The sequence below is a fragment of the Triticum aestivum genome, chromosome 3A (genome assembly GCF_018294505.1).
Source record: "Triticum aestivum cultivar Chinese Spring chromosome 3A, IWGSC CS RefSeq v2.1, whole genome shotgun sequence".
Classification (NCBI taxonomy): domain Eukaryota; kingdom Viridiplantae; phylum Streptophyta; class Magnoliopsida; order Poales; family Poaceae; genus Triticum; species Triticum aestivum.
The window spans coordinates 584,027,412-584,055,287 of NC_057800.1; positions in this window are offsets into that span (position 1 = coordinate 584,027,412).

The following is a 27,876-nucleotide window of genomic DNA, read 5'->3' on the forward strand; positions in this document are numbered from 1 at the left end:
ACAATGAAATCACCTAAACATCTCCAGTGGAATATATTACAGGTGAAGACTGGACATCCCTTGTTAAACACTGGTCTGATCCAAAGTATCAGGTAGGGTATATGTGTTTGATCAGACCACTTATTGAACTTGTATTTATGTATGTGCCTTACAAGTGTATCTTCTTCTAGGCTAACTATTTGAAGAACAAGACCAACCGTTCTAAAGTGAAATTCCAACATACAATAGGATCTCATAGCTATATTGCACACTGCGAGGCTCTTGTAAATAGCTGCTAGTTCCTTCTTTTTCTGTGCCATATTATCGTATCTATATTGACTTGTTCAAATATAGAGGAAAACCCATGCGGACCAAAAAGAACCTGAACCGAATGCAGTGCAAATCTTCAAGGATTGCCACACCAGCAAGATGAGGGCATGAGCACACCAGTTCAAGCCGCTGTTGTAAGTCCTTACTCCTCCTGCCTTTGAACTGATTGGTACTGTGATGTGTTCATTTAACTGCTTGGTTTGCAGCCAATGTCAGTTACTCTGTTCACTTTTATACACTGTTGTCTTAACGTATCATTTCACCTTACATGGTTTAAAAGAGATGAAGGGTATTCTTTTGGTCTTGATCTGTAATCTAGTTGTGATGTTCACATGCGCACACAATGATACAATAACATGTTTGTTTTTATATCTGTTTGCCCATGATATGAATGATGTCATACTACGTTCATCCTACTTTAAACCATGTCTCTTTATCCTTAGATGTCAACGAATGTGAGGAAATAGACAATACATTAGGCATGCTACATGGACATATGTTTCGAAAGTTATTTTATTATGTAGTTGGCACTACAATACATGCTAATGTATTACAGTAGTTCACCAAAATAAGTTATGTATAAACGTGAAACCTACTTTGTTTGTTTTTGTCTCATTATCAACTTATCTGGTACACTAATCTACAAGTTCAATCTTTCAGCAAGCTATGGAACAAATGATAGAATAGCCACAACCACCTGAAGGTGATGAGGCTACCACAGGCATAATGTCACCTCTTGTTGCAGTGCGTCAGTATCTCTCTGCTAACAGTGCAAAAAGCACCTTCCTGCATAATTCTGGATTGGTTGTCAAGGTAACCTCGTCCAAATAGCCTACTAAACAAAATATTCCGACTAGACAGAGTGATATATCTGTGCTCCAGACAGAAGTCCAATCCCTAATGGACACTGTTTCAGAAACAAGAATAGTGGTTGACAAATGTCATGAAGATATGAATGATTTTGAAACTAGACTATCAGACATTTGCTTCGTTGTTCAAGAGAAATGGTGGGAAAAGGGGAAGATCGTGCTGCTTCGTCAGATTCTACAGCCTGAAACATTAGCACTCAGGTCAAATGATCTATGCTTCTATACATCTGATGGTGCGTTTATCTGCAAGGACTGTAAACTTTATGCCAACAGGCCTTTTGTTGTATGGTTGGAATTTATTTTGTTGTGATACAACATTTTATGATGCTACCAAAGGCTCCTATAATTACGACACTATTTTTGTATAGTGTAGGTTTATCTTAGTAATGTATTCGGCCGAAAGCTTCGTAGGAGCCCAACATGCCAACATTCGTCGGGCTCATTCCAATTGGGCTAAAAACGATTCTGGGCCAAAATTTGCATGTAGCCACTAAAAATATCTGGGCCTAAATCAGCATAAGCTTTCATATTTTGCTGGTAGGCCTGTGCCCATAGTGGGCCTTTAACATGCCTAAACATAATTTGGGCCCTCGACAATAATAGGCCGTTTACAGGTGTAAATATCTCGAGCCCATAAAAACACGGGCCTTTAATAGGCCGGAAGTAAGATTGGGCCCTGATTGTGCCAAATAACCCACTAGTCTTAGCAGGCCGAAATGGTGGCCCATTTACAATGCGGATCGTCCACGGGCCGAAATTCAGACGGGTCGTAAATGCGCCAACCTACTACACGGGCCTTTAACAGGCCGGAAGTTCGGTCGGGCTTGATTAGTGTCATTTTTATATGGGCCGTTAGTAGGCCGGATGTGACATTGGGCCACATATGGCCCATGGATTTCGTTCGATGTTAACATAAAATCACAACAGGCTGAAAGTGGCCCAAATCTATAGTGGGCCTCTAACAGGCCGAATGTCAGACATGGCTGAATATGACCCAAATCCTTCACGGTCGTTTATGGGCCAAAAGTTTCAATGGCCTATAAATGGGCCCAAATGAAGCAGGACCTTTAACAGGCCGGAAACACACCGGGCCGTAATTGGCCCAAATACTTAGTGGACTGTTAACGGGCCAGAAGTGACCATGGGCCGCGATGATGGCAAGTTTAGGACGGGCCGTTGACGGGCCGATTTGACACTAGCCGTACGGGCCTTAACTGAGAATGTTGGGCCTTTAGCTGGGCCGACCCATTATGGTCTGCAAAATCTTGTGGGCCTTTAGCTGGGCCGGCCCATTATGGTCTGCTAAATCTTGTGGGCCTTTAGTTGGGTCGGCCCATTTAATCTTTATGGGCCACTTTTGGGCCGGTCCATGTGTCAACATATCATAGGTGCATCTCGCCCATTGGATGAGTGACACCTATGCCAACGCGGAGCTGACACATGGTTCCGCTAGCCAATGAGAATTTTACATGTGGAAAATCGGCATTGGTCGTGGCTGTTAGCGGGTTATCGGATCCAAAACCAGACCCGATAGCTTAACGGCGACCCGTTATGGTGGATGCCATGTGTCGGTCACCCTTGACGACAGCACTTCTATGACACGCGGTTTATCGTCATGGAAGTGGACACTTCTGTGATGATAATTTTGGTAATGTCTTGGAACACTTCTACGACAGCACAGGTGTGACTATCTTGATTCTGTCATAAAATCGTCATGGATGTACATGCATGATAGAAAACGTGACCTACTTTAGAAAACACGTATCATCACGAAAGTGTATTTTTTTGTAGTGCCTTGAGGTAAAAGGTTGGAGGCGAAACTATAAGCCCCTATCTTTCTCTATGGCCGATTGAAACTTTGAATCCATAAGTATCGCGCGAGTGTTAGCAATTGTGAAAGACTATATGATAGTTGAGTATGTGGAATTTGCGAAATCAAAGCTCTTACATAGACCCTTCCTGAAAATAAGATGAATTGCAATTTTTGATGACTGGGAACATTGTTTGTTAGTTTTCAAGAAAGTTTATGGTCTATACTTTAATTTGTGGATAACTTGTTACTTGATCATGAGAAGTTTTATGAGATGAGCTACTGCTTATGACAAAGAATAATGCTAGAAAAAGTGCTTAAAACTTTCATTAATCAAACTAGTGCACTTGATAGCATTCACACTTCATAAATCTTTTATCATTTAGCTACTCGAGGACGAGCAGGAATTAAGCTTGGGGATGCTGATATGTCTCTGATGTATCTATAATTTATGAAGTATTCATGCCATGTTTACAACGATTCCATATGATTTTGGTATGATTTGCTCAGAACTAACCCGGACTGACGTTGTTTTCAGCAGAACTACCGTGGTGTTGTTTTTGTGCAGAAATAAAAGTCCTCAGAACGAGCTGAAAATTAACGGAGATTTTTTCTGGAAAATATGAAAAATACTGGAAGAAAAAGATACGAAAGAGGAGTCCGGGGGCCACCACAAGGGTGGGGGCGCCCCTCGACCTTGTGATCACCTTGTGGGGCCCCCTAACGTGAAACCGACGCCAACTCCTCCTATAAATAAAAAAAACAGAACATAAGGGAGACCGGAATTTCCACTGTCGCAAGCCTCCGTAGCCACGAAAAATCAATCTAGGCCCTCTCTGGCACCCTACCGGAGGGGGACAACATCACCGGAGGCCATGGGGGAGGAAGTCGGAGGGGTCACCAACGCCATGAAAGCCAAGGACCAGAGGGAGAACCTTTCCCCATCTAAGGGGGAGGCCATGGAGGAGGAAGCACAAAGGGGAGAACCGCTCCCCCTCTCTCTTGGTGGCGCCGAAGTGCCATCGGGGGAACCATCGCCGCGGTGATCGTCTTCATCAACATCACCATCCTCATCTCTTTTACGCGGTACACTCTCCCGCACCCCGTTGTAATCCCCTACTTGAACATGGTGCTTTATGTCACATATTATGATCCAATGATGTGTTGCCATCCTATGATGTTTTGAGTAGATTTCTTTTGTCCTATGGATTGATTGATGATCTAGATTGGTTTAAGTTGTATGTTTTATTTTGGTGCTGTCCTATGGTGCCTTCCGTGTCGCGCACACGTGAGGGATGCCCGTTGTAGGGTGTTGCAATACATTCATGATTCGCTTATAGTATGTTGCTAGAGTGACAGAAGCTTAAACACGAGTAAGGGGGTTGTTGCATATGGGATAAAGGGGACTTGATACTTTAATGCTATGGTTGGGTTTTACCTTAATGATCTTTGGTAGTTGCGGATGCTTGCTAGAGTTCCAATCATAAGTGCACATGATCCAAGAAGAGAAAATATGTTAGCTTATGCCTCTCCCTCATATGAAATTGCAATAATGATTATCGATCTTGTTAACAATTGCCTAGGATAATTCCGCACACCGATCCATCATTATTCCACACTCGCTATTTATAATATATAGTAATATATTCTAACTTTATGATAAAAGCACCTACTTTTATATTTTAGTTCTCCGATATCATGCAAAGTTATCCTCTTCATACCCACAACATAGTTTTATTTCTCATTTCTAGTTGGAAGCAGACGTTCGGTGTACATAGAGTCGTATCAGTGGCAGATAGGACTTGAGAGAATATTGATCTTACCTTTAGCTCCTTATGGGTTTGACACTCCATACTTATCACTTCCACCTTTGGAAAGTTCTAAGATGATTCCTTGCACTTGAGGAATATCACCTGCATCTACTACTATTACTCCACACATTGACCGCTATCCAGCATGCATCCAGTATATTAAGTTCATGGAGAAATGGAGTAATGCAATAAGAACGATGACATGATGTAGACAAGATCTATTCATGTAGGAATAGACCCCATTTTTATCCTTAATGACAATGATACATGCGTGTCATGTCTCCTTCTGTCACTGAGAATAAGCACCGCAAGATTGAACCCATCACAAGGCACATCTTCCCATTGCAAGAAAAATCAATCTAGTTGGCCAAAGCAAACCAAAGTTTCGGAGAACAAATATGAGGCTATAAAGATCATGTATATAAGAGTTCAAAGAAGACTCAAAGAATATTCATAGATAGATCTGATCATAAACTCACAATTCATCGGATCCCAACAAACACACTGCAAAAAGCCATTACATCATATAGATCTCCAAGAACATCGAGAATTACATTGTATTGAGAATTAAAAAGAGAGAAGAACCCATCTAGCTACTGCCTACGGACCTGTAGGTCTATGGTAAACTACTCATGCATCTTCGGAGGAGCACCAATGAGGATGATGAACCCCTTCGTGATTGTTTCCCCCTCTGGCAAGGTGCCGGAATAGGGCTCTGGATTGGATCTCGTGGTTCTGGAACTTGCGGCGGCTGGAATTGTGTTTCGTCGACTCCCCTAGGGTTTCTAGAATATTTGGGTATTTATAGAGTTGAGAGGCGGTGGGAAATATCACCATGGGCCCCACAATGCACCAGGATGCGCCTGGGGCTCTGGCACGCCCTAGTGTCTTGTGGGCCCCATGAGCCTCCTCTGGCACACCTCCTGGGCTCCCTGGGTCTCTTCTGGGCAGAAGAAAATCTCAAAAAGTTTCATTGCATTTGGACATCGTTGGATATGGATATTCTAGGAAGTAAAAAACAAGCAAAAAACAACAATTAGCACTCGGCACAATGTTAATAGGTTAGTCCCAAAAATGATATAAAATTGCTAGTAAATGAATATAAATCATCCAAGATTGGTAATATAACCGCATGGAATAATAAAAAATTATAGATACGTTGGAGACGTATCAGGGTTAATTAAAAAAATGCAGATCTAACCTAAACTGTTAGATCTCGATCGGATGGCTGGGGTTTGTCCGCTGCTTGGCTTATATGACGGATGGCCGAATACTGGAGTATAGCATTTCGGAAGAAAATAAAAAAAACAAGATATAATCTCATCATTTATACACGATCTAACGGAGAGGGGGTGTTCGCCGATGATTACACAGGACCTGTGTCTGCGATGAAGGCCGCGATGGCTCAGGCGTCGAGGTGGGTGGCGCTTTATGTCTACTACACAACCTTCTTCTTGTAGACGTTGTTGGGCCTCCAAGTGCAGAGGTTTGTAGGACAGTAGCAAATTTCCCTCAAGTGGATGACCTAAGGTTTATCAATCCGTAGGAGGAGTAGGATGAAGATGGCCTCTCTCAAGCAACCCTGCAACCAAATAACAAAGAGTCTCTTGTGTACCCAACACACCCAATACAATGCTAAATTGTATATGTGCACTAGTTCGGCGAAGAGATGGTGATACAAGTGGTATATGGATGGTAGATAAAGGTTTTTGTAATCTGAAAATATAAAAACAGCAAGGTAACTATTGATAAAAGTGAGCGTAAACGGTATTGCAATGCGTTGAAACAAGGCCTAGGGTTCATACTTTCACTAGTGCAAGTTCCCTCAACAATAATAACATAATTGGATCATATAACTATCCCTCAACATGCAACAAAGAGTCACTCCAAAGTCACTAATAGCGGAGAACGAACGAAGAGATTATGGTAGGGTACGAAACCACCTCAAAGTTATTCTTTCCAATCAATCCGTTGGGCTATTCCTATAAGTGTCACAAATAGCCCTAGAATTCGTACTAGAATAACACCTTAAGACACAAATCAACCAAAACCCTAATGTCACATAGATACTCCAATGTCACCTCAAGTATCCGTGGGTATGATTATACGATATGCATCACACAATCTCAGATTCATCTATTCAACGAACATATAGGACCTCAAAGAGTGCCCCAAAGTTTCTACCGGAGAATCACGACGAAAACGTGTGCCAAACCCTATGCATAGGTTCATGGGCAGAACCCGCAAGTTGATCACCAAAACATACATCAAGTGAATCACGTGGTATCCCATTGTCACCATAGATACGCACGGCAAGACATACATCAAGTGTTCTCAAATCTTTAAAGACTCAATCCGATAAGATAACTTCAAAGGGGAAACTCAATCCATTACAAGAGAGTAGAGGGGGGAGAAAACATCATAAGATCCAACTATAATAGCAAAGCTCGCGATACATCAAGATCGTATCACCTCAAGAACACGAGAGAGAGAGAGAGAGAGAGAGATCAAACACATAGCTACTGGTACATACCCTCAGCCCCGAGGGAGAACTACTCCCTCCTCGTCATGGAGAGCACCGGGATGATGAAGATGGCCACCAGAGAGGGATTCCCCCTCCGGCAGGGTGCCGGAACGGGTCTAGATTGGATTTCGATGGCTACAGAGGCTTCTGGCGGCGGAACTCCCGATCTATTGTGCTCCTCGATAGTTTTATGCTATATGGATGTTGGAAATATGCCCTAGAGGCAATAATAAAATGATTATTATTATATTTCCTTGTTCATGATAATTGTCTATTATTCATGCTATAATTGTGTTATCCGGAAATCACAATACATGTGTGAATACATAGACCATAACATGTCCCTAGTGAGCCTCTAGTTAACTAGCTCGTTGATCAACAGATAGTCATGGTTTCCTGACTATGGACATTGGATGTCATTGATAACGGGATCACATCATTAGGAGAATGATATGATGGACAAGACCCAATCCTAAGCATAGCACAAGATCGTGTAGTTCGTTTGCTAGAGCTTTTCCAATGTCAAGTATCATTTCTTTAGACCATGAGATCGTGTAACTCCCGGATGCCGTAGGAGTGCTTTGGGTGTACCAAACGTCACAACATAACTGGGTGACTATAAAGGTATACTATAGGTATCCCCGAAAGTATCTGTTGGGTTGACACGGATCGAGACTGGAATTTGTCACTCCGTATGACGGAGAGGTATCTCTGGGCCCACTCGGTAATGCATCATCATAATGAGCTCAATGTGACCAAGTGTTTGGTCATGGGATCATGCATTACGGTACGAGTAAAGTGACTTGCCGGTAACAAGATTGAATGAGGTATTGGGATACCGACGATCGAATCTCAGGCAAGTAACGTACCGATTGACAAAGGGAATTGAATACGGGATTGATTAAATCCTCGACATCGTGGTTCATCCGATGAGATCATCGTGGAACATGTGGGAGCCAACATGGGTATCCATATCCCGTTGTTGGTTATTGACTGGAGAGTCATCTCGGTCATGTCTGTGTGTCTCCCGAACCCGTAGGGTCTACACACTTAAGGTTCGGTGACATTAGATATTAGTAGGCGGTAACCCGAAAGTTGTTCGGAGTCCCGGATGAGATCCCGGATGTCACGAGGAGTTCCGGAATGGTCCGGAGGTGAAGATTTATATATAGGAAGTCTAGTTTCGGCCATCGGGAAAGTTTCGGGGGTAATCGGTATTGTACCGGGACCACCGGAAGGGTCCCGGGGGTCCACCGGGTGGGGCGACCTATCCTGGAGGGCCCCATGGGCTTAAGTGGGAGGGGAACCAGCCCCAGGTGGGCTGGTGCACCCCCCATGGGCCTCCCCCTGCGCCTAGGGTTGGAAACCCTAGGGGTGGGGGGCGCCCCACCTGACTTGGGGGGCAAGTCCCCCCTTGGCCGCCGCCCCCCCTTGGAGATGGGATCTCCTAGGGCCGCCCCCCTAGGGGCCCTATATATAGTGGGGGAGGGAGGGCAGCCGCACCCAAGTCCCGGGCGCCTCCCTCTCCCCTCGTAACACCTCTCCCTCTCGTTGGAGCTTGGCGAAGCCCTGCCGAGATCACCGCTGCTTCCACCACCACGCCGTCGTGCTGCTAGATCTCATCAACCTCTCCTTCCCCTTGCTGGATCAAGAAGGAGGATACGTCTTCCCCAACCGTACGTGTGTTGAACGTGGAGGTGTCGTCCGTTCGACGCTCGGTCATCGGTGATTTGGATCAGGACGAGTACGACTCCATCAACCCCGTTCTCTTGAACGCTTCCCCAACATTGATCTTGGTGATGCGTAGAAAATTTTAAAATTTTGCTACGTTCCCCAACAGTGGCATCATGAGCTAGGTCTATGTGTAGTTTCTATGCACGTGTAGAACACAAGATGTTGTGGGCGTCGATTTTGTCAATTTACTTGCCGTTACTAGTCTTATCTTGATTCGGCGGCATCGTGGGATGAAGCGGCCCGGACCGACCTTACACGTACGCTTACGTGGGACAGGTTCCACCGACTGACATGCACTAGTTGCATAAGGTGGCTAGCGGGTGTCTGTCTCTCCCACTTTAGTCGGATCGGATTCGATGAAAAGGGTCCTTATGAAGGGTAAATAGAAATTGGCATATCACGTTGTGGTTTTGGCGTAGGTAAGAAACGTTCTTGCTAAGAAACCTATAGCAGCCACGTAAAAAAAATTGCAACAACAATTAGAGGACATCTAACTTGTTTTTGCAGCATATGTCGTGTGATGTGATATGGCCAAAAGGATGTGATGAATGATATATGTGATGTATGAGATTGATCATGTTCTTGTAATAGGAATCACGACTTGCATGTCGATGAGTATGACAATCGGCAGGAGCCATAGGAGTTGTCTTAATTTATTTATGTCCTGCTTGTCAACATAAACGTCATGTAATTACTTTACTTTATTGCTAAACCGTTAGCCATAGTAGTAGAAGTAATAGATGACGAGACAACTTCATGAAGACACGATGATGGAGATCATGATGATGGAGATCATGGTGTCATGCCGGTGACGATGATGATCATGGCGCCCCGAAGATGGAGATCAAAAGGAGCAAAATGATATTGGCCATATCATGTCACTATTTGATTGCATGTGATGTTTATCATGTTTTACATCTTATTTGCTTAGAACGATAGTAGCATAAATAAGATGACCCCTCGCAATAATTTCAAGAAAGTGTTCCCCCTAACTGTGCACCGTTGCTGAGGTCCATTGTTCCGAAGCACCACGTGATGATCGGGTGTGCTAGGTTCTAACGTTCGCATACAACAGGTGTAAGCCAGATTTACACATGCAATACACTTAGGTTGACTTGACGAGCCTAGCATGTACAAACATGGCCTCGGAACATGGAAGACCGAAAGGTCGAACATGAGTCGTATAGAAGATACGATCAACATGAAAATGTTCACCGATGATGACTAGTCCGTCTCACGTGATGATCGGACACGGCCTAGTTGACTCGGATCATGTATCACTTAGATGACTAGAGGGATGTCAATTTGAGTGGGAGTTCATTAAATAATTTGATTAGATGAACTTAATTATCATGAACTTAGTATAAAACCTTTGCAAAATGTCTTGTAGATCAAATGTCCAACGCTCATGTCAACCTCAACTTCAACGCGTTCCTAGAGAAAACCAAGCTGAAAGATGATGGCAGCAACTATACGGAGTGGGTCCGGAACCTGAGGATCATCCTCATAGCTGCCAAGAAAGCATATGTCCTAGAAGCACCGCTAGGTGAAGCACCCATCCCAGAGAACCAAGACGTTATGAACGCTTGGCAGTCGTGTGCTGATGATTACTCCCTCGTTCAGTGTGGCATGCTTTACAGCTTAGAACCGGGGCTCCAAAAGTGTTTTGAGCAACATGGAGCATATGAGATGTTCGAAGAGCTGAAAATGGTTTTCCAAGCTCATGCCCGGGTCGAGAGATATGAAGTCTCCGACAAGTTCTACAGTTGTAAGATGGAGGAAAATAGTTCTGTAAGTGAGCACACACTCAAAATGTCTGGGTTGCACAACCGCTTGTCCCAGCTGGACATTAACCTCCCGGACGAGGCGGTCATTGACAGAATCCTTCAGTCGCTCCCACCTAGCTACAAGAGATTTGTGATGAACTACAATATGCAGGGGATGGTGAAAACTATTCCTGAAGTATTTTCAATGCTGAAATCAGCAGAGGTGGAAATCAAAAAGGAACATCAAGTGTTGATGGTCAATAAAACCACTAGTTTCAAGAAAGGCAAGGGTAAGAAGAACTTCAAGAAGGACGGCAAGGGAGTTGCCGCGGCTGGTAAATCAGTTGCCGGGAAGAAGCCAAAGAATGGACCCAAACCTGAGACTGAGTGTTTTTATTGCAAGGGAAAGGGACACTGGAAGCGGAACTGCCCCAAATACTTAGCGGACAAGAAGGCCGGCAACACTAAAGGTATATGTGATATACATGTAATTGATGTGTACCTTACCAGTACTCGTAGTAGCTCCTGGGTATTTGATACCGGTGCCGTTGCTCATATTTGTAACTCAAAACAGGAGCTGCGGAATAAGCGGAGACTAGCGAAGGACGAGGTGAAGATGCGCGTTGGGAATGGTTCCAAGGTCGATGTGATCGCCGTCGGTACGCTACCTCTGCATTTACCTACGGGATTAGTTTTAAACCTCAGTAATTGTTATTTAGTGCCAGCTTTGAGCATGAACATTGTATCTGGATCTCGTTTAATACGAGATGGCTACTCATTTAAATCCGAGAATAATGCTTGTTCTATTTATATGAGAGAGATATTTTATGGTAATGCCCCGCTGGTCAATGGTTTATTCCTAATGAATCTCGAACGTGATGTTACACATATTCATAGTGTGAGTACCAAAAGATGTAAGATTGATAATGATAGTCCCACATATCTGTGGCACTGCCGCCTTGGTCACATCAGTGTCAAACACATGAAGAAGCTCCATACAGATGGACTTTTGGAGTCTCTTGATTTCGAATCATTTGACACGTGTGAACCATGCCTCATGGGTAAAATGACCAAGACTCCGTTCTCCAGAACAATGGATCGAGCAACCAACTTATTGGAAATTATACATACTGATGTGTGTGGTCCAATGAGCGTTGAGGATCGCGGTGGCTATCGTTATGTTCTCACTCTCACTGATGACTTAAGTAGATATGGGTATGTATATTTGATGAAACACAAGTCTGAGACCTTTGAAAAGTTCAAGGAATTTCAGAATGAGGTAGAGAATCAACGTGACCAAAAGATAAAATTCTTATGATCAGATCGTGAGGGAGAATATTTAAGTCACGAATTTGGTACGCACTTAAGGAAATGTGGAATCGTTTCACAACTTACGCCGCCTGGAACACCTCAGCGTAACGGTGTGTTCGAACATCGTAATCGCACTCTATTGGATATGGTGCGATCTATGATGTCACTCACTGATTTACCGCTATCATTTTGGGGATACGCTCTAGAGACAGCTACATTCACTTTAAATAGGGCACCGTCTAAATCCGTTGAGACGACACCGTATGAATTATGGTTTGGAAGAAACCTAAGCTGTCATTTCTAAAAGTTTGGGGATGCGATGCTTATGTCAAGAAACTTCAACCTGAAAAGCTCGAACCCAAGTCAGAAAAATGCATCTTCATAGGATACCCTAAGGAAACCATTGGGTATACCTTTTACCTCAGATCCGAAGGCAAGATCTTTGTTGCCAAGAACGGGTCCTTTCTGGAGAAAGAGTTTCTCTCGAGAGAAGTAAGTGGGAGGAAAGTAGAACTCGATGAAGTACTGCCTCTTGAACCAGAAAGTAGCGCAGCTCAGGAAGATGTTCTTATGGTGCCTGCACCGACTAGAGAGGAAGTTAATGATAATGATCAAGGTACTTCGGATCAAGTTTCTACTGAACTTTGAAGGTCCACAAGGACACATTCCACACCAGAATGGTATGGCAACCCTGTCCTGGAAATCATGTTGTTAGACAACGGTGAACCTTCGAACTATGAAGAAGCAATGGCGGGCCCAGATTCCAACAAATGGCTTGAAGCCATGCAACCCGAGATAGGATCCATGTATGAAAACAAAGTATGAACTTTGACAGACTTGCCCGATGATCAGCGAGCGATAGAGAATAAATGGATCTTTAAGAAGAAGACGGACGCGGATGGTAATGTTACCATCTATAAGGCTCGACTTGTTGCTAAGGGTTATCGACAAGTTCAAGGGGTTGACTACGATGAGACCTTCTCACCCGTAGCGAAGCTGGAGTCCGTCCGAATCATGTTAGCAATTGCCGCATACTATGATTATGAGATATGGCAAATGGACGTCAAAACGGCATTCCTTAATGGCTTTCTTAAGGAAGAATTGTATATGATGCAGCCGGAAGGTTTTGTCGATCCTAAGAATGCTAACAAGGTATGCAAGCTCCAGCGCTCCATCTATGGGCTGGTGCAAGCATCTCGGAGTTGGAACATTCGCTTTAATGAAATGATCAAAGCGTTTGGGTTTATGCAGACTTATGGAGAAGCCTACGTTTACAAGAAAGTGAGTGGGAGCTCTGTAGCATTTCTCATATTATATGTGGATGACATACTTTTGATGGGAAATGATATAGAATTTTTGGACAGTATTAAGGCCTACTTGAATAAGTGTTTTTCAATGAAGGACCTTGGAGAAGCTACTTACATATTAGGCATCAAGATCTATAGAGATAGATCGAGACGCCTCATAGGTCTTTCACGAAGCACATACCTTGATAAGATATTGAAGAAGTTCAATATGGATCAGTCCAAGAAGGGGTTCTTGCCTGTGTTGCAAGGTGTGAAATTGAGCTTAGCTCAATGTCCGACCACGGCAGAAGATAGAGAAAAGATGAGTGTTGTCCCCTATGCCTCAGCCATAGGGTCTATCATGTATGCCATGTTGTGTACCAGACCTGATGTAAACCTTGCCGTAAGTTTGCTAGGAAGGTACCAAAGTAATCCCGGCATGGAACACTGGACAGCGGTCAAGAACATTCTGAAGTACCTGAAAAGGACTAAGGATATGTTTCTCGTATATGGAGGTGACGAGGAGCTCGTCGTAAGGGGTTACGGCGACGCTAGCTTCAACACAGATCTGGATGACTCTAAGTCACAAACCGGATACATGTATATTTTGAATGGTGGGGCAGTAAGCTGGTGTAGTTGCAAGCAAAGCGTCATGGTGGGATCTACATGTGAAGCGGAGTACATGGCAGCCTCGGAGGCAGCGCCATGAAGCAATCTGGATGAAGGAGTTCATCACCGACCTAGGAGTCATACCCAATGCGTCAGGGCTGATCACTCTCTTCTGTGACAACACTGGAGCTATTTCCCTTGCCAAGGAGCCCAGGTTTCACAAGAAGACCAGGCACATCAAGCGTCGCTTCAACTCCATTCGTGAAAATGTTCAAGATGGAGACATAGATATTTGCAAAAGTACATACGGATCTGAATGTTGCAGATCCGTTGACTAAACCTCTTCCGCGAGAAAAACATGATCAACACCAGAACTCTATGGGTGTTCGATTCATCACAATGTAACTAGATTATTGACTCTAGTGCAAGTGGGAGACTGTTGGAAATATGCCCTAGAGGCAATAATAAAATGATTATTATTATATTTCCTTGTTCATGATAATTGTCTATTATTCATGCTATAATTGTGTTATCCAGAAATCATAATACATGTGTGAATACATAGACCATAACATGTCCCTAGTGAGCCTCTAGTTAACTAGCTCGTTGATCAACAGATAGTCATGGTTTCCTGACTATGGACATTGGATGTCATTGATAACGGGATCACATCATTAGGAGAATGATATGATGGACAAGACCCAATCCTAAGCATAGCACAAGATCGTGTAGTTCGTTTGCTAGAGCTTTTCCAATGTCAAGTATCATTTCCTTAGACCATGAGATCGTGTAACTCCTGGATGCCGTAGGAGTGCTTTGGGTGTACCAAACGTCACAACGTAACTGGGTGACTATAAAGGTATACTATAGGTATCCCTGAAAGTATCTGTTGGGTTGACACGGATCGAGACTGGAATTTGTCACTCCATATGACGGAGAGGTATCTCTGGGCCCACTCAATAATGCATCATCATAATGAGCTCAATGTGACCAAGTGTTTGGTCACGGGATCATGCATTACGGTACGAGTAAAGTGACTTGCCGGTAACGAGATTGAATGAGGTATTGGGATACCGACGATCGAATCTCGGGCAAGTAACGTACCGATTGACAAAGGGAATTGAATACGGGATTGATTAAATCCTCGACATCGTGGTTCATCCGATGAGATAATCATGGAACATGTGGGAACCAACATGGGTATCTAGATCCTGCTGTTGGTTATTGACCGGAGAGTCGTCTCGGTCATGTCTGCGTGTCTTCCGAACCCGTAGGGTCTACACACTTAAGGTTCGGTGACGCTAAGGTTGTAGAGATATTAGTATGTGGTAACCTGAAAGTTGTTCGGAGTCCCGGATGAGATCCCGCACGTCACGAGGATTTCCGGAATGGTCCGGAGGTGAAGATTTATATATAGGAAGTCCAGTTTCGGCCATCGGGAAAGTTTCGGGGGTAATCGATATTGTACCGGGACCACCGGAAGGGTCCTGGGGGTCCGCCGGGTGGGGCCACCTATCCCGGAGGGCCCCATGGGCTGAAGTGGGAGGGGAACCAGCCCCTGGTGGGCTGGTGCGCCCCCCATGGTCCTCCCTGTTGGGGATATTACTACTGGGCGTAAACCGGCCTATCGGGGCCGGGTTAACTTCGTTAGTAGTTAAGTATGTTAAAGCCCAAGAAGACAGAGGAGGGCTCAAGGCCCATGGTCGGCTCAAGGCCTGTAGCCGTAAACCGGTGTTAGTAGTTAACATGTATTGTAAGTTAGGAATAAGTAGAGACCAAACCGGACACATCTATGAGCCGGTATTGGGACTCCGTAAGCCGACGGGAGTCACCCATGTATATAAGGGGACGACCCGGTGGCGGTTCAAGAAAACAGACAACAACTCGAGACATAGGCGAAGCTTGTTTGCTCCCTAGTCATCGAAACCCCATCAATTCCATAACAACTAGACGTAGGCTTTTACCTTCATCGAAGGAGCCGAACTAGTATAAACTCTCTTGCGTCCTTGTGTCCGCTTTAACCCCTTCAAGCTAACCCGTCACGATGGCTCCACGACTAAGTCTTTTCTCTAGGACATCTGCCGTGACAAAACCACGACAGTTGGCACCCACCATGGGGCTGTCGCACGATGGTTTCCGGTTTTTGGAGGGCCGCTTTGAAGGACTCGAGGGCTACGCTGTAGGCCGGATGACTAAGAGTCGTCGCGGTAAGCTCTACATCGATGACGCAGGCTGGGGCCCCGAGGCCGGCTCAATTGAGTATGGGTACCGGGTCCCCTTTGGTAGCATTCACGTTTTCATTGGCAAGATCGGTGAACCGGGCCCTGAGCCGGACATCTGCACCGACCTCGTCGAGACGGCTCAGCGTGCGCGATCCGCCCGGGTTAAACCGGCCATGAAGCGTTCCTTCGTGGGAGTCATCCATGGAGGAAGTTATGAGGACGGATCGGAATTTCACGGCACGACCGTCGTTTGTTCCGGTGACGAATCTTCGACCGGAGAAACCGAATCTCTTTATCATCTACAAGATGGCCGGATTGGGAGTTGTTCCGATGGCGATAGTATTCCGGACCCCTCTAATCTGCCCAACCGGGTTGGAATATTCATGGCCGGAACACAAGCAGTGCTTCATTCTTCGACAGCTGTGGCAACGGTCTCCGGTTCAGCAGCGGCGACGGCTGTTGGGGCAGGAGGCCCTGTGCGCCTGCCGGCTCAGGTTCTATCAGAACTATTTCATGTGTTGGTTGTGCTTATGGCGGAAGTTAATCCGCCGGATTAGGACGTTCACAACGCAGAGATTGCAAAGGTAAAGGAACAGATCACCCAAGCCAAGGCGGATCTGGCGGCTGAGGACACCAAGATGGCCGCAGAGCGGGCCGACTTAGATGCACAGGCCTACAAGCTTATGTTGGACCAGAGCGCATCGCATGAAGTCATGAGGAGGAAGCACCGATCCCGCTTACCTCCGGTTTTCGAGGCCAGGGACCTTTTCAACACTCCAGGACCAAGAGCCGGCAATCCGCTGGAGGGAAACCGGGCAGAAGCCCCTGGGATCGGTGCACCGGTTCAGCCTCGTCAGATGGACCCGCCTCGTCAAAACACCGTTGTACCTCAGGCTGCTTTAACACCTCCGGGTCACTACTCCAACCCAATGGACAATCTTGTTGCCGCTGCTGCACGGCTGGAGGCCATTCCAATTGAAGGTGACTCGCCGCAGGCAGTAGAGACGCGACGGGTCAAGGAACTTCTGAGGACAGCTTTGGCCCAACAGGAAGCGTACTCGTACAGCCGCGACCGGATCCACTCGACCCCCCGTCCAAGCCGGAGCTATAGCAGACACATGGATGAACCGGCAGTGTCGAGTAATGAACGACGTGGGGCACCCCGTGACAACAACCCGGCGGGTGGTGCTGATGACGCTCAGGGAGTGGTGGACCGGGCCCGCGCGTGCAGGGAGGCCGAGTTAGCCACACAGCATCAGGCTCGGCAGCTCACGCCGGTTCGTCCAACCACCTTGATGAACCTGGTGTTACTTCTAGTTCTTTGGGGGTGCCTTGCCTTATCCCCGCTTTACGCAACGTGCGCCTGCCCAAGGATTTCAAAGGCCCGCGCAAGGTACCAAATTACACGGCGGATCAACCTCCAGAGACATGGGTGGAGAGCTATGAGATGGCCATGGAGATGCTTGATGTGGATGACACGGCGTGTGCGAAATACTTCACCATGATGCTTGAAGGAACGGCCCGTACTTGGTTAAAAAGCTTGCCGGCTAATTCTATCAGTTCATGGGCCCAATTACGAGCCCGGTTTATCAGCAATTTCAAAGATACCTGTAAACAGCCTATGTCGATAGTGGACTTAGCTGCATGCGTCCAGGAGGAAGGAGAATCAACGACTCATTGGGTGCGCCGGGTTTCACAAGTGTTGCACTCCTCAGACCGCATCAACGCTGACACCGCAGTATTAACCCTAGAAGGCAACTGCCGGTTTGGGCCCCTGAAGCTGAAGTTGGGACGGATGAAGCGTCATTGCACCGACATGGGGACCCTCATGGCCGCTTTGGTGAAATATGCTGATTCTGATAGTACCAAGGATCCCGAATCTGATGATGACAAGACAGGGAAAGGGAAGAAGAACAGCAGCTCCAAAGGTCAGCAGCATCACTGGGTAGGCAATGGTGGAGGAGGCAAGCGTAAAGCGGATGGTAACATGGACTTTGTGGCTAATACCAACGCACAGGACAATGGCCAGCGACGCAAGGGTAGGCCGAAAAATCGTAATGGAGCACCCAACCCTAACCCAAACCGCCTAAACTATCTGCTAAGCCAGCCCTGTCCAAGACATGGGACGAAGGAGGCGCCAGCAAACCACCTTTGGAAGGATTGCTTTATTATGCAGGAGTTCAAGAATTCTAATAATTTCCGGTATGATCACGAATCTGGCGGTGGCTCAGGATCCGGGCCGGGTTACGGTGGAGGAAGTTCCGGTTCAGGATTTAATGGTAATCCGGGCGGACATAATGGTCAAAATAGTCAGAACAACCAGGGTGGTTACAACCAACAGCAGCAACAGTCAGGTTACCAGAGCAACCCAAAGCAGTTGAGTAGTGGGCAGTACCATGTCTTCACCACTAGCTTGGACAAGCGAGACCGGAAGGTTCAGAGGCGGGCAGTCAACTCTGTTGAACCGGCCATACCCCGTTATCTACGTTGGTCTGAACAGCCAATCATATGGAGCAGAGAGGATCACCCACCCCAGGTCGATAATCCGGGTCAGTTGGCTCTGGTGGTGGCGCCTCAGGTGGGAGGTTATAAGTTCACCAAGGTGCTCATGGATGGAGGGAGCAGCATTAACATCCTGTACTATGAGACCTTCCGTCGTATGGGACTAACAGATAAGAATCTCAAACCGTCTAATACAGTATTCCACGGTGTAGTGCCTGGCAGATCAGCATATCCCGTTGGTAAGATAGCTCTGGAAGTGGCCTTTGGGGATGATCATGATTCCAGGTCGGAGACATTGACGTTTGAAGTGGTGAAAATCCAAAGTCCATATCATGCCCTGTTTGGGCGACCGGCCTACGCCAAGTTTATGGCTCGGCCCTGTTATGTGTATTTGCAGCTCAAGATGCCGGGTCACAAGGGGACAATAACGGTTCACGGAAGCCGCAAAATCGCTTTGGAATGCGAGGAAGGAGATGCGGCTTATGCAGAGTCGGTTTGTGCCACCGAGGAGTTGAAGTACTATAAAGACAATGTTGATCCGGCGGACATGACTCCGTTGAAGAAGCCAACTACGGAGCATGATCCGGCCCTGAAGTTCAAATCGGCAGCAGAAACTAAGCTTGTTGACTTCGTACCTGGCGATTCGTCCAAGCAGTTCAGCATCAGTGCCAACTTGGATCCGAAATAGGAAAGCGCGCTCATCGAGTTCATCCGTGAGAATCGGGACATTTTTGCATGGAAGCCCTCTGACATGCCAGGTGTACCGAGGCAACTCGCTGAGCACACACTTAATGTGGATCCTAAATATAAACCGGTGAAACAGTTCCTCCGCCGGTTTAACGAAGAAAGACGCAAGGCGATTGGAGAAGAGGTAGCCAGGCTCTTAGCAGCTGGCTTTATTGTTGAAGTTTTTCACCCTGAGTGGCTTGCCAATCCGGTGCTGGTCCTCAAGAAAAACGGCACCTGGCGCATGTGTGTGGATTACACAGATCTTAATAAGGCTTGTCCAGCAGATCCTTTTGCCCTCCCCCGTATTGATCAAATTATTGATGCTACGGCGGGTTGTGAGCGTTTAAGTTTTTTGGATGCGTATTCTGGCTATCATCAGATCAAAATGGCAGTTAAGGACCAGGAGAAGACAACATTTATAACTCCCTTTGGAGCCTTCTGCTATGTGTCTATGCCCTTTGGGCTCAAGAGTGCCCAAGCATCTTACCAACGGTGTGTACAAAATTGTCTTCACAAGCAGATTAGCTGTAATGTACATGCTTACGTGGATGATATCGTGGTTAAGTCCAGGGAGAAGGAGACTCTGATTGATGATTTGAAGGAAACCTTTGATAACCTGAGGACATACAAGATGATGCTTAATCCGGACAAGTGTGTCTTTGGTGTACCGGCGGGCAAGTTATTAGGCTTCTTGGTGTCCAATAGGGGAATTGAGGCTAATCCGGAGAAGATCACAGCCATCACCTCCCTTGCTAAACTGAAGTGTATCAATGATGTTCAGCGCCTGGCAGGCCGGATTGCTGCATTAAGCCGGTTTATCAGTCGCCTCGGTGAGAAGGCAATCCCTTTGTATCAGATGTTGAAAAAGACGGATCAATTTGTCTGGAGTTCTGCTGCTGATGAAGCATTTGAGGACTTAAAACGGCAATTGGCCAATCCGCCTGTGCTCGCTGCTCCCATTGACAAGGAGCCGTTGCTGCTATATGTTGCTGCTAATGCTCGAGCGGTCAGCGTGGCTATTGTGGTAGAGCGAAAGGAGGCAGGTAAGGAGCATCCGGTTCAACGTCCGGTCTATTATATCAGCGAGGTGCTCATTGAGTCCAAGCAAAGGTATCCGCATTGGCAGAAGCTGGTGTATGGAGTTTTTATGGCAAGCCGGAAGCTTAAACAATATTTCCAAGGGCATCCAATTACAGTGGTCAGTTCTGCTCCTTTGGGAGATATCATCCAGAACCGGGAAGCAACTGGCCGGATTGCAAAGTGGGCCATAGAGCTGGGGCCGTACGGTTTGAAGTATGTGCCTCGGACAGCGGTTAAGTCTCAAGCACTTGTTGATTTCATCAATGATTGGACGGAAATGCAAGCACCTGAAGAAAAGCCGGATCATACGTATTGGACCATCCATTTTGATGGATCCAGGCAATTGGAAGGCTCGGGGGCTGGAGTCGTATTAACCTCCCCACGAGGTGATAAGTTTTGTTATGTTCTCCGCTTAATGTTCCCTTGTACTAACAATGCAGCTGAGTATGAAGCCTTGCTCCATGGTCTCCGGATTGCTAATAAGATGAATCTAAGTCGAGTTAAGTGCTTCGGTGACTCGGACCTTGTGGCTCAGCAGGTGTCTGGCACTTGGGACTCCAAGGACCCACTCATGGCAGCATATCGTCGTGAGGTGGATATTGTTGCAGGTTATTTTAGAGGCTATCAGGTGGACCACGTGGACCGGCGGGAAAATGAAGCGGCGGACGCTTTAAGCCGGCTGGGCTCTCAGCGCAAACCGGTCCCGCCCAATGTTTTTCTGGATGTGCTGCACAACCCGTCGGTGAAGATCCCTGGTGAAGAGGATTTGGCTATTCCTGATCCAGAGGCTCAATTGGTGGCAGCTCTTCATGTTATTCCGGATTGGACGCTTCCTTACCTAGCGTACAAGAACCGGGGCGAGTTGCGAGAGGATGAGATTCTGGCCCGGCAGATAATCCGGCGATCCAAGTCCATGGCTATCATCAACGGCGAGTTGCATCATTGCAGTGTATCAGGAGCTTTTCAACGTTGCGTGTCCCCTGAAGAAGTCCATGAAATTTTGCGTGAGATCCACGAAGGAGATTGTGGTCACCACGTCGGTTCAAAGTCTCTAGTGGCTAAAGCATTTCGCCATGGCTTCTATTGGTTAACTGCTCATGCTGATGCAGAGGATCTCCTCAGACGATGTGATGGTTTCCAAAGGTTTTCAAGACATGCTCATGTACCGGCTCAAGAATTGAGAAAGATTCCAATTACTTGGCCGTTTGCGACCTGGGGGCTGGATATGGTTGGGCCTTTCAAAAGGTCCAAAGATAAGAAGACCCACCTCCTGGTGGCGGTTGACAAGTTTACAAAGTGGGTGGAGGCAGAACCTGTTAGCAAGTGTGATGCGGCCACGGCGGTTCAGTTCATCAAAAAGGTGATTTTCCGGTTTGGCTTTCCGCACAGTATTATCACAGATAATGGTACCAATTTGTCCAAAGGTGCTATGAAGGAGTTCTGCGAACGGGAGCACATTCGGCTCGATGTTTCATCAGTGGCACATCTGTAGGATCGAAAGTATGTCTAGAGGGGGGTGATTAGACTACTTGACCAAATAAAAACTTAACCTTTTCCCAATTTTAGTTCTTGGCAGATTTTAGCTATTGTAGGACAAGTCAAGCAATCATCACACAATTCAAGCAAGCATGCAAAGAGTATATTGGCAGCGGAAAGTAAAGCATGCAACTTGCAAGAATGTAAAGGGAAGGGTTTGGAGAATTCAAACGCAATTGGAGACACGGATGTTTTTCCCGTGGTTCGGATAGGTGGTGCTATCCTACATCCACGTTGATGGAGACTTCAACCCACGAAGGGTAACGGTCGCGCGAGTCCACGGAGGGCTCCACCCACGAAGGGTCCACGAAGTAGCAACCTTGTCTATCCCACCATGGCCATCACCCACGAAGGACTTGCCTCACTAGCGGTAGATCTTCACGAAGTAGGTGATCTCCTTGCCCTTACAAACTCCTTGGTTCAACTCCACAACCTTGTCGGAGGCTCCCAAGTGACACCTAGCCAATCTAGGAGACACCACTCTCCAAGAAGTAACAAATGGTGTGTTGATGATGAACTCCTTGCTCTTGTGCTTCAAATGATAGTCTCCCCAACACTCAACTCTCTCTCATAGGATTTGGATTTTGTGGAAAGAAGATTTGAGTGGAAAGCAACTTGGGGAAGGCTAGAGATCAAGATTCATATGATAGGAATGGAATATCTTGGTCTCAACACATGAGTAGGTGGTTCTCTCTCAGAACATATGAGTTGGAATTGTGTATGTGTTATGATGGCTCTCTCCATGAATGAAGAGGAGGTGGAGGGGTATATATAGCCTCCACACAAAATCCAACCGTTACACACAGTTTTCCAATCTCGGTGGGACCGAATCAACAAACTCGGTTGGACCGAAAAGGTAAACCTAGTGACCGTTAGAGATTTTCGGTGGGACTGACAGGCAACTCGGTAGGACCGATATGGTTAGGGTTTGGGCATAACGTAATCTCGGTGAGACCGACTACACAAACTCGGTGAGACCGAGTTTGGTAATAAGCTAACCAGAGAGTTGGTCAGGTAAACTCGGTGGGACCGATTTGCTCTTTCGGTGAGACCGAAAAGTTACAAAAAGGAAACGGAGAGTTTACACTACAATCTCGGTGGGACCGTTTCGCTCTTTCGGTGAGACCGAAAAGTTACGAAAGGGAAACAGAGAGTTTGCAATCCCATCTCGGTGAGACTGAGATCCCTATCGGTAGAACCGAATTGCTAGGGTTTGGCAGTGGCTTATGACAAGTGAAACTCGGTGGCGCCGGATAGAAAGAATCGGTAGGACCGAGTTTGGCTTAGGGTTTAGGTCATATGTGGATATGGGAAAGTAGTTGAGGGTTTTGGAGCATATCACTAAGCACATGAAGCAAGAGGCTCATTAAGCAACACCTCATCCCTCCTTGATAGTATTGGCTTTTCCTAAAGACTCAATGTGATCTTGGATCACTAAAATATAAAATGAAGAGTCTTGAGCTTTTGAGCTTGAGCCAATCCTTTGTCCTTAGCATTTTGAGGGTTCCACTTTCACATCCATGCCATGCCAATCATTGACCTTTCCTGAAATAGTCATCTTGGAATAGCATTAGCTCAATGAGCTATATGTTGTTATGAATTACCAAAACCACCTAGGGATAGTTGCACTTTCAACATCCACAGTCCAATGGTCAAGCAGAAAGAGCTAATCAAGAGATCCTGAGAGGCATCAAGCCCCGGCTCATGGTTCCTTTGCAGAGAACACCGGGTTGTTGGGTAGAAGAATTACCATCTGTGCTATGGAGCATCAATACAACGCCCAACAAATCAACAGGATACACACCGTTCTTCATGGTTTATGGAGCGGAGGCGGTTCTCCCCAGTGATATCCGTCATGATTCACCTCGTGTAACGTCTTATATTGAAGCGGACAACGAGATAGCACGGCAAGATGCTTTGGACCGGTTGGATGAAGAGCGTGACATCGCAGCCACCCGATCGGCGATTTACCAGCAGGATCTTTGTCGTTATCACAGTCGCTGGGTCAGAACCAGAACCTTTTAGGAGGGAGATTTGGTGCTTTGGCTCATCCAAGATCAGACTGATATGCATAAGTTATCCCCACCTTGGGAGGGGCCTTTCATGGTCAGCAAGAATCTGCACAACGGGTCATACTATCTGATCGATATTCGAGAACATAAGGACTCAGGTACATCAGAGGAGGAGACCAACAGGCCGTGGAACATAGCTCATCTTCGGCCTTATTATACCCGAGCCATTGGTTCTACTTATGTACATATTACAGCGATGTATATATTAACTATAATAAACCGGAACCTCAGCTAAAGCGGGGTATCTGTTCTTTTACATCATGTGTGGTTACACGGAGTTGTTTTAAAGCGGCTTCTGGTTTGCCCCTTGAGTTTGCTTTGCTAAAAGCATCATGTTATATCACTTGGAGGATTGGTCGTGTCCGAACCAATACCATGCCTCTTGATAGGCGAGAGCCACCAGATCACTTGGGGACTTGGTCATGTCTGAACCAGTCATGCCTCTTGATCGGCCTAAGGCCACAGAATCACTTGGGGGCTTGGTCGAACCCGAACCATGACCATGCCATTTGGTCGGCATAAATGCCACGGTTTCATTTGGGGACCTGGCTGACTAGAACCATAGTTACACCTAACGGGAGCTTGGTCGTGTTTGGCCATGGTAACGCCATTTGATCAGCTTAAATAAACCTTTTTTGGCAAACGGTTTTGTCATTGCTTTTGCTTCACACTTTTCTTTGAAGGGTTTTTTTTTTGCTTTTTATTGCGTTTTTTAAACTGACAAAGTTTTTTAACCAATCAATTGACGGAACACAGCTCACGTCAATCCGGAGACTATTTGCCCGGTTTGATCCTTGTTGTTAACATCCTCTTATGGAGTAACATGGTGTTTATTATAACCCGACATGGTTTACATGGTAAACCAGCGTCATATATATATACAGGAGCTGTTATCTCCTCCAACAGTGTGGGTTTGCAAAACTCCGCTTCAAGATTGGCCAAGCCAACTTCACACTCAACGATGGCAGGTATTATGTATCTCAAAAATTTGATCATATACTTAAAATTTCGTTTTGGATGTTTTGATTTCATATATACAGACATCATATTCCGCCTGACGGTACAACCGTGGTGGCACTTGATGAATTTATCATTTCAGAAAGTGTTTTGGAAAGTTCATTACCACAGGAAGAACAAATTATGCACGAAGGCATATCAACATCAAAGGTATCAGCTAGCCTATTACAAGGCAACATGGTGCCCATAATAATATAATTGTTTTTCACAAAGGAGAGGCAGTTTTAAAACCGGCTTCCGGTTCAAGCTTGGTCACCAGCCTGGCCTGATGGTTGTGGGTCATCCTGCGCCGCTTTAGCCTCCGTTTCTCTACCCAGTGGCTGGAAATCCACAGTTGTCCAGTCGATTCCCATTAATGCTTGAAAAACAGCTTCATCATGGATCAGCAATGACGGGTCAATATCGGGAGTGTAAGTATGCTTACGGATTGGAGGGATCAGATTTCCGATTCATGGATTGGTGCAGCTATTCGCTTGTTCTGACTGTCATATTGCGCTTGATAATGAGACAAGTCTGCTTCCTCAGCCAACTGACAAGCTAGCGGACGTACCTCCCGGTTTATTGCTCGCAGATCCGCTTCACCAAATTCTGACCCGTCTTCCTTCAAGCTGGGATAGCCCTGAGCCGCTTCAATAGGATCAAAATCCGGCACCCAGGCTTTTGCCCGGATTAAGGCATTGATTGCACCGGTTCGAGCAGCAGATTTCTTCAGCTCTTCAACCCGGGCAGGAAGCACTGACAGTTTCATCAGAGTATCTTGAATCAAAGTGGGCGCCGGTTTGTTATGAGACGCGGTACAAATGATCCGCTGCGCACCAGTATATAATTGTTCAACCAATGTATAGGCGGCTTTCAATTTCTTCTGCACATCTGACCCCAAGTGACCAATGCGTGTCCCTGAAATACCATAAAGGGTTAATAAACCGGCGACTCTGTAAGAAGGCAGAGCCAATTCAGAAGGCAAGCTGGCTTACCAAAGATATCAATGGTCATGGCATGCACATGCCGCTTTATGCTGGTCAGTTCATCCGTCACTGGTTTTAGTGCAGCCTCGGCATCCTCTGCTCGTTTGATCAAAGCGGACTTTTCAGTGGCCCAATCCGCCCATTTCTTCTTGAAGTTCTCCTTAAGTTGTTCCATGGCGCTTAAAGCGCTGGCCAATTCCTCTTTTGCTTTGGAGGTTTCAGCCTGTTGGGTTTTCAGGTTTTCTTGAAGATCGATGACTTGGTTTTCTTTCGTCTTCAGCACCGCCTGCATGTATACAGATATATGCTTCAACAAATCGGTATAAGGATTCAAGTACCAACCACATAACAAGTTATGCGTTTAGCACTTGGCGGCTAATGCATATTCGATCTCCATCTTTCAATTGTTTACAAAGTCCCAAGATCAATACAAGTATTCAGCTTGGCACTTGGGGGCTAATGGCTATTTGATCATATATATATTCTGATGCGGCAGTTTCAATTACTTAAAGTACCGGTTTAACTACGCTAAGTTGAACCGGCCCTTGGGGGCTACATCAGTGAATTTCAAAGCATCAAGATTTATATTATTAAGTCCCGGTTTGAAAGAATATTTCAAACTGGCCCTTGGGGGCTAGGAGAGTCAGCAAGAATGGAAGCATACAAGCAGGAAGGAGCATATGGAAGTTACCTCATATTTATCTTTCATCATATTAACCAGACCGGCTTCATAATCACGACTGGTATATAGCCGGTTCAGATAGCCGGAATGGATATCTTGGGCGTTCAGAGCAGCGTAAGTCGTCAGATTAGCGTTCCACTTGCCTTTGCCAAAGGCAGCAAATTCTTCCTTGGCAGAATGTTTGGATAAAGCGACAGGATTGCTTGGCTCAGTATGGCCAGTGCCAGTAATGACAACCTCATCATCCTTGGTACCGCCGGTTTGCACTGCAGCTGTTGGCTTGTCAGTAGGTTTTGCTGGACCGGTGGAGCTTTCAATCCGGATGGAACCTGTGGGCTGATGGATAGGACCTGAGGTATCAGTAGGTCTCTCTTCAGCAATAAGATCATCATCTTGCTACGATGGATCGTTGGGAATATCCTCAGGAATAGCCGATTCAGCATTGGGTGTCTTGCCTGCTTCAAGAACGACATCTTCTTCGGCCGTTTTGTCCAGGCGGGCCTTCTTGCTTGGCCTAGGTTTGGCCCTGAGAAGAATAATAAATCAAATACAACATATGTTCTAAGGCGATGTACTGCAAACATCACAATAAGTATAGCTTACCCAAGCACCGTTTTAAGCGGTGGGAGCTGAGTAGCCGATGACTCACCAGAAGATGAGTGGGAAGTAACCTGGTAATCAGAGTCAGACGGATTAAGAGGTTGACGAAAGCAGCCCACTTTAGGACAAGCACTGACAAGCAAATTAGAGACCTCTGAATGGCGTTTCCGAACCGGATTATTCGGTAAACCGGCGGAGGTAACTACCTGGCTGTTGTGCCGGGTTGTGCGATGAGCTTCGTGTTGTTGGGTCTTCATAAGAAATTTAGGATCCAAATAAGCAAGAGGATGAGAAAAATTAACTTTCCGGTTTGCCTGGCGGATTTTTTGTGAAGGCAGAGTTTCTGAATTGGAAGAGAGAATAATTACCTCTGCAACATCCGCGTGGCTGGCTTCGGCATCATCCTGACAAATATCATCATCAATAAGACACATGAAACATA